The sequence below is a fragment of the Hyaena hyaena genome, unplaced genomic scaffold (genome assembly GCF_003009895.1).
Source record: "Hyaena hyaena isolate Hyena2069 unplaced genomic scaffold, ASM300989v1 scaffold_490, whole genome shotgun sequence".
In the NCBI taxonomy this organism is placed as follows: domain Eukaryota; kingdom Metazoa; phylum Chordata; class Mammalia; order Carnivora; family Hyaenidae; genus Hyaena; species Hyaena hyaena.
The window spans coordinates 29369-35584 of NW_024081123.1; the positions used below are offsets into that span (position 1 = coordinate 29369).

A 6216-nucleotide genomic window follows, 5' to 3' on the forward strand; every position below is an offset into this window, starting at 1 on the left:
ATGAACATACTAATCAATTATTCTTTCCAAGGCACTTAAGTATACTTAAAATAAAAATTCTTGACTTTTTCATTGTAGGTGTGGGTAACATTAGTACCTTTGAAATAACAAACTGCAGTGAGCTGATGACTCCACAACCATTACACTACCATAAACTACAGGAAGGAGGAACCCAAGGCTTAACCTCCTGTGTGCTTCTCTTAAAATGAGATTTTTACTGATTGTCCAAGACTTTAAAGGAAGCACTGATATAAAATATTCAGTGTGAGCTCTGTAGGATACTGGAGTAAATGAAGAATTTAGGGCTGATACAGCACAATTGGAATTGGGATAAAGCAGTAATAAGAGGGGGTGGACTCAAATCTAATTCTAACATTTAAACTCAAATGTGATCATAGCCAAAGCAAAGATAGCAAAAACATTTGTTAGTTTCATGTACATATATGTGTGTGTATACAATTGCATATACCATGTATGTAATTGCATATGCTGTGTATACAATCGCAAATACGTATTGAATATTCATATTAAATTTCAACCTTCTGTCCACTTCTGAACTTCTGTCCCTTTACTCTGCTCTGCCCTTTTGATAGAACTTATCACTTCATCCAGTTACGTAGAGTTGATTGGTTGTTGATACTGATTGTCTGTCTCCCTTAGTATGTAAGCTTAAGGAAGACCAGGATTTGTAAGAATCTTTGTGTCTTTTGATCACTGAAGTATCTCAAGCAGCTACAGCTGTATCTGGTACTTAGAGTGCTCAATAAATATTTGCTGGGTAAATACCAAAAAAATAAATTCAAATGTGATCCTATACTAATCTCTCTGGCATTTTATCACCTACAGTTAAATTAACATAGAAAAGCAATCATGAAACACAACCTAGAAAGGTACATTTCTATATAAACTGGACAAGTCAACAACTATTCATTACACACTTTTTTGCATATTCTGCATTTATTAATTTTAGTACATTTGTATACACAGAAAAGAGAAGTATTACTAAGAGCAACTTCAGAGAGCAGGCTTGCAAACTGGGTGAGCATATTTATTTTGCTGATGCTTAATTGTAGGAAATGTGAAAGCAGGATGATGAAAGGAATATGAAGAATATAAGGAGATAAAGAAAATGTCCTTCCTAAAAAGATTTTGGTCCTTCCTTCCCGTTTTTTGCATGTCTAGAGGTTAGAACACTATGTCTCATTCTTTGATTGACCTTTCTTTCCCAGTTAGTGACTAACAAAGCAAAATCTGCAAGGCATGTTTTACAGAATTAAAAATTTAAAACTGTATAAGTAACAAGCAAAACATATAAGAAATTGACTGTAAATATCTCCCCAAGATTTTTTAATCTTGAAAATGAGCATAAAGCCTATTAAATTTTATAAATTCTTTACTCTTGGTACCTCTTTATAGTGAAAGATTCTACATGATACTTCAGTGTTACTTAAGCTCTTCTTCTTATCAAGCCTAAGATCTTGGAGTGAGGATACTATATATGATTTAGTTTCTCCATTTAGAATGTATAGAGGTGTGTGTGTGTGTGTGTGTGTGTGTGTGTGTGTGAAGTAAAAAGAGAGTAAACAGAGAAAAAGAAGGAAACACAATAAAAAGAACCAGAAAAAGATCAGGCATGAGCATGCTGGTCTTTCTTAGGTAACCATCATAACTGCAGAAATGAAGATAGAAAGAATGAATGTCTAGCTTTTGTATAAAAAATTAAAAACCAAGCTTCTGGCAGATTCTTTATCTTTTTAAATCACAAGAAGCTAGATCTTTACAGCATCAAGAGCCAAATTCTTGTTATCAATATAGACACAGAGTGAATAAATAATTGATTGGTACCTGATATCTCCAGGCACTTGAAAGTGGTAAAGATTTGTGCAAGTTGGGAAGAAGTGAGAAGGGTCAGAGGGTGAGAGTCATTGAAGGAGGATTGAATCTTGCCCTACCTAAGGTTAGCTTCACAGTGTATGCACACAGGAGGGGTAGGTTGATCTGACTGATGCTTCAGGAGGAGATAGGTTTCTTATGTGCCAGGAAGCAACCTGAGACAGTGTCACGAGAGTCCTCACATGCTCCGATAAGACACAAGGAACACACAGTCCCCCAGCCACTTCTATGCTCCTTGGCTGGGGGTGTCCAAGATGTGGCACCCAGAGCTGGTGGGCTGAAAAAGATTTGCAGTGGTTACAAAGACATGCCTTGGTGGTCACGGAGAATGAATCAGATGAGAGGTCTCTCAGCACAAGCCAATAGGAAAGATGTCAATAGCAGGGACTGGGTGCCACCCACTCCTTCAGATATGATGATATTTTTGGTGCATCCAGTAAAAATGTCCCCCCCCCAATGCAAGATTGAGGAAGATCCTACATTCATTTTTTAAATCTAACATTGACTAAGTTTATATGAATTGACTAAGAAAGATTATGTTTTCTCCCATAAAATTGAATAGAAACATTTCTATTAAAAAAATAGTCACAATTTAGCACATCTGACTCATAACCTGAAACTGTGTTCATACTACATATGTCTTTTTGTGAGCTTTCCATGATTCCCTTAGGTGGTCTTTGCAAAATTCTAGTCTAGTCTCTTATTAAATTTACCTGTCTTTGTTAAAAGTCTGAAACTTTGAATTGTGCCTATGGCATTAAGTTGGCACTCAATAAACATATAGAAAGGAAGGAAGGAAGGAAGGAAGGAAGGAAGGAAGGGAGGGAGGGAGGGAGGGAGGAAGGAAGGGAAGGAGGGAGAGAAGAAAGGAGGGAGGAAGGGAGGGAAGGAAAAGGAAAGCTATAAAACTAATGTCTCCCTATATCTTAGTCAATATTTCCAAATGCATTGGAAACTCTCTACTTATTTTGCCATCATATTTGTTATATGACCTACTTGTTCCATTTAAAGAAGAAAGGGTAAATTACACTTAGGAAGGAAAGAGATATTAGTAAGGACACGTACTCCCATGGGAGGGAATTCTGTCCAGGAATCTGACTTAAACTACATGTATTATGGTTTTTCAGGGTTCTAGGAGACTGTTTAGGTTACTGCTTTTAAAATCATGTGAAAGACGAATTTTCTAAAACATGAAAACAATACAGATATCATTAAGGAAAATATTTTAGATTATATAATACCACAAATAAACAGTTGAAAGGTATACATAGGACAAAAGAGTATTGCAATAAATCTTTTAAGTCAAATAAGGAAATATAAAATTAAAAAGAGACAGAAAGAGTGGAGAGAACAGACAATGAGAATGTGTAGGACATAATTATGAGATCACTTAAAAATATAGTCATTAAAATATGAGTAATATGCAACCTCACTAGTCATCCAATAAGTGAAAATTAAATGAGTTTTTTTTTACAAAAATAAGGTTGGGCAGATAAAAAATGATAGTAAAAAGTAAAAAGACATAATAAAAATGTTAGTAAAAATGATAGCACCTCAGTGCCAGGTACATTTTGGAGGGCAGTTTGACAATAAGCATCATGATATTTAATGTGTGGATACCTTGATCTATAAATGTCACTTCTGAAAATTTAACCTAAATAATCAAACATATTATAAGGAAAATGTGCAAGGATTTCTACATCTGAGTTGTTTAGAGTATTGTAAAATAACATTAGCTTAAATGATCATCAACAGTATGTAGATACATAGTCTAGTTCACAATAAAAAATTACTCTATGGAAACTGAAAATGATTATGTAGTTGGCTTTTGGATATGTCCAAACTATAGTAAGTAAAAAATGAAAATTCTAAAAAAATGCAATCTATGATGGTGATTTTTGTTTTAGAAAGTGAAGAGGAGGGAAAGAAGAAAAGGATGGGGCCCGAAAGGAAGGGGAGAAAGAAAAAAACAACAGAAACTGGAAAGACATTCAGCAAATATATTGAAAATGATTATTCCTGTATAGAGGATACTTATAATCTTCTTTATTAAAATTTTTATTTAAAACTTTTATTTACTAGCTTACAATGAAGGTGCATTAGGTTCAATGTCAGAAGAACAAACCAATAAAGACATTTCTATTTTTGAAAAACAGAATTAATTAAAAAGTTAGTTATTTATGAGAAAACAAGGTCCTTGATATCAAAATGACTGCATCAGAGAAAAGGGTGGCACCAGCAGCTGGAAGTCTTCTGGTACAAGCTGAAAGTGGGCTGAGACTGATCAGAGGAGGTCCCATGGGTTGGGAGGCTGAGAACTGAATGAGCATTCTTTGAAGGGCCTGTAAATGCACAATTATAGGAGGCTCTAGATTCCTCGGGTAGCCCAAAGTGGAGCAGTTTCTAGCCAAGAGGCTACTCTATCAATGTATTTGATATGCGGCCAGGTTTTGACAATCCCTGGATGCAGTTCTTTCCGGGTGATCCCTGCAGCTAACAGGATCTGTACCCAACTCTTAAAAGTATAAGGACAGCTGTCCACTGTGTGTCACTCCCACCAACCAGTAACAACAAAAAACTCTTTTATAGAGTGAATTACATTGGCACTAAGGATGCCATTGAAACGTGTACAGAGGCTGGGGTTCAGAAACTCACTTTAACCAGCAGTCCAGTGTCATTGGGGGCGTCAGCATCACGAATGGTACTGAAGATCTTCCTGTTGCCATGAAACCCATAGACCCCTACATGGAGACAAAAATCTTAGGCCCAATAATCCTGAGAGGTATTTCTTAATCATGGCCACCTACCCTCACGGCATTTTCAGCCCAAGACACCTCCAGTTGGTCCCCATCTTCAACAAGGTGTCTGGGAAAGGCAAGGTGAAGTCTGTGATGGAAATGGGGAGAGCTTGGTGGACCTCACCTTTGTGGAGAATGTGGTGCACAGACACATCTTGGCTGCAGAGTACCTCTCCTGAGACGTGGCTGTGAGTGAAAAGGCACTTCATATCACCAACCATGAAGTCACCCCTTTCTGGACATTCCTGCCCCACAGGAATTTAGCAGGCCTCAACTAAAAGGCCCCCAAGTATCACATCCCCTACTGGGTGGCCTGCTACCACCCTCCCTGCTATTCCTCTTGGTGATGGCGATCAGTCCTGTCATCCAGCTCCAACCCATTTTCATAACAATGCCGGTCGCACTACCCAGCACATTCCACTATTACAGCTGGAAGAGCCAGAAAGGTCATGGGCTATCAGCTACTGGTCACCATGGGTGAAGCCATAGAAAGCACCAGACCATGTAGAGCTTTCACAACCTGTGGAAGGTCAAGTGGGGCGCCCCCAGAGACTGGACCTTCTCAATGCATTTCCTGGCTGCCAACTGTCCCCTGTGGTCCAAGATACTACCCCTCTCCAAGTGAGTTTCTTCTGAACTAAGTTCTCCTCCTGCCAGTTAGATGAGAGCACATTTAGCTCTAATGTGACCACAAAGTGGGAGAAAACAGCAGACACTTTAGCTTTTGCAGGACTGGATTTGAATTTCTTAAAGCAGGCAACTTCATATTCTACTGTTTTGTGTTTTCTCCTCATCATCAGGGAAATACAAATCAAAGCCACACTGAGACACCACCTCACACAGATCAGAATGGCTAAAGCAAACAGATCAGGAAGCTACTGATGCTGGCAAGAATGTGGAGAAATGGGAACCCTCTTGCATTCTTGGTGGGAATGCAAATTGGTGCAGCAGCTCTGGAAAATAGTGTGGAGGTTCTTCAAAAAATTAAAAATAGAACTACCCTATGACCCAGCAATAGCACTAGTAGGAATTTATGCAAAGGATACAGGAGTGCTGATTCATAGGGGCATATGTACCCTAATGTTTATAGCAGAGCTTTCAACAATAGCCAGATTATGGAAAGAGCTTAAATGTCCATGAACTGATGAATGGATAAAGAAGATGTGGTTTATATATACAATGGAATACTACTTGGCAATGAGAAAGAATGAAACAATGCCATTTGCAGCAATGTGGATGGAACTGGAAGGTCTAATGGTGAGTGAAATAAGTTAGTCAAAGAAGGACAGATATCATGTTTTCACTCATATGTGGATCTTGAGAAACTTACAGAAGACCAGGGGAAAGGAAAGAGGAAAAAAATAGTTACAAACAGAGAGGGAGGAAGCCAAACCAGAAGACACTCTCAAATATTAAGAACAAACAAATGGGGAGGGGGGAGGAAAATGGGTCATGGGCATTGAGGAGGGTACTTGTTGGGATGTGCACTGGGTGTTGCTTGCAAGCCAATTTGACAATAAACTAT

The 6216-nt window shown here is 38.2% G+C and overlaps 1 pseudogene; it reads left to right on the top strand.

Annotated features, from left to right (window-relative positions):
- The first annotated feature begins 4232 nt into the window (after positions 1-4232).
- On the top strand, positions 4233-5332 carry LOC120246831 (annotated as a pseudogene).
- Positions 5333-6216: the final 884 nt, after the last annotated feature.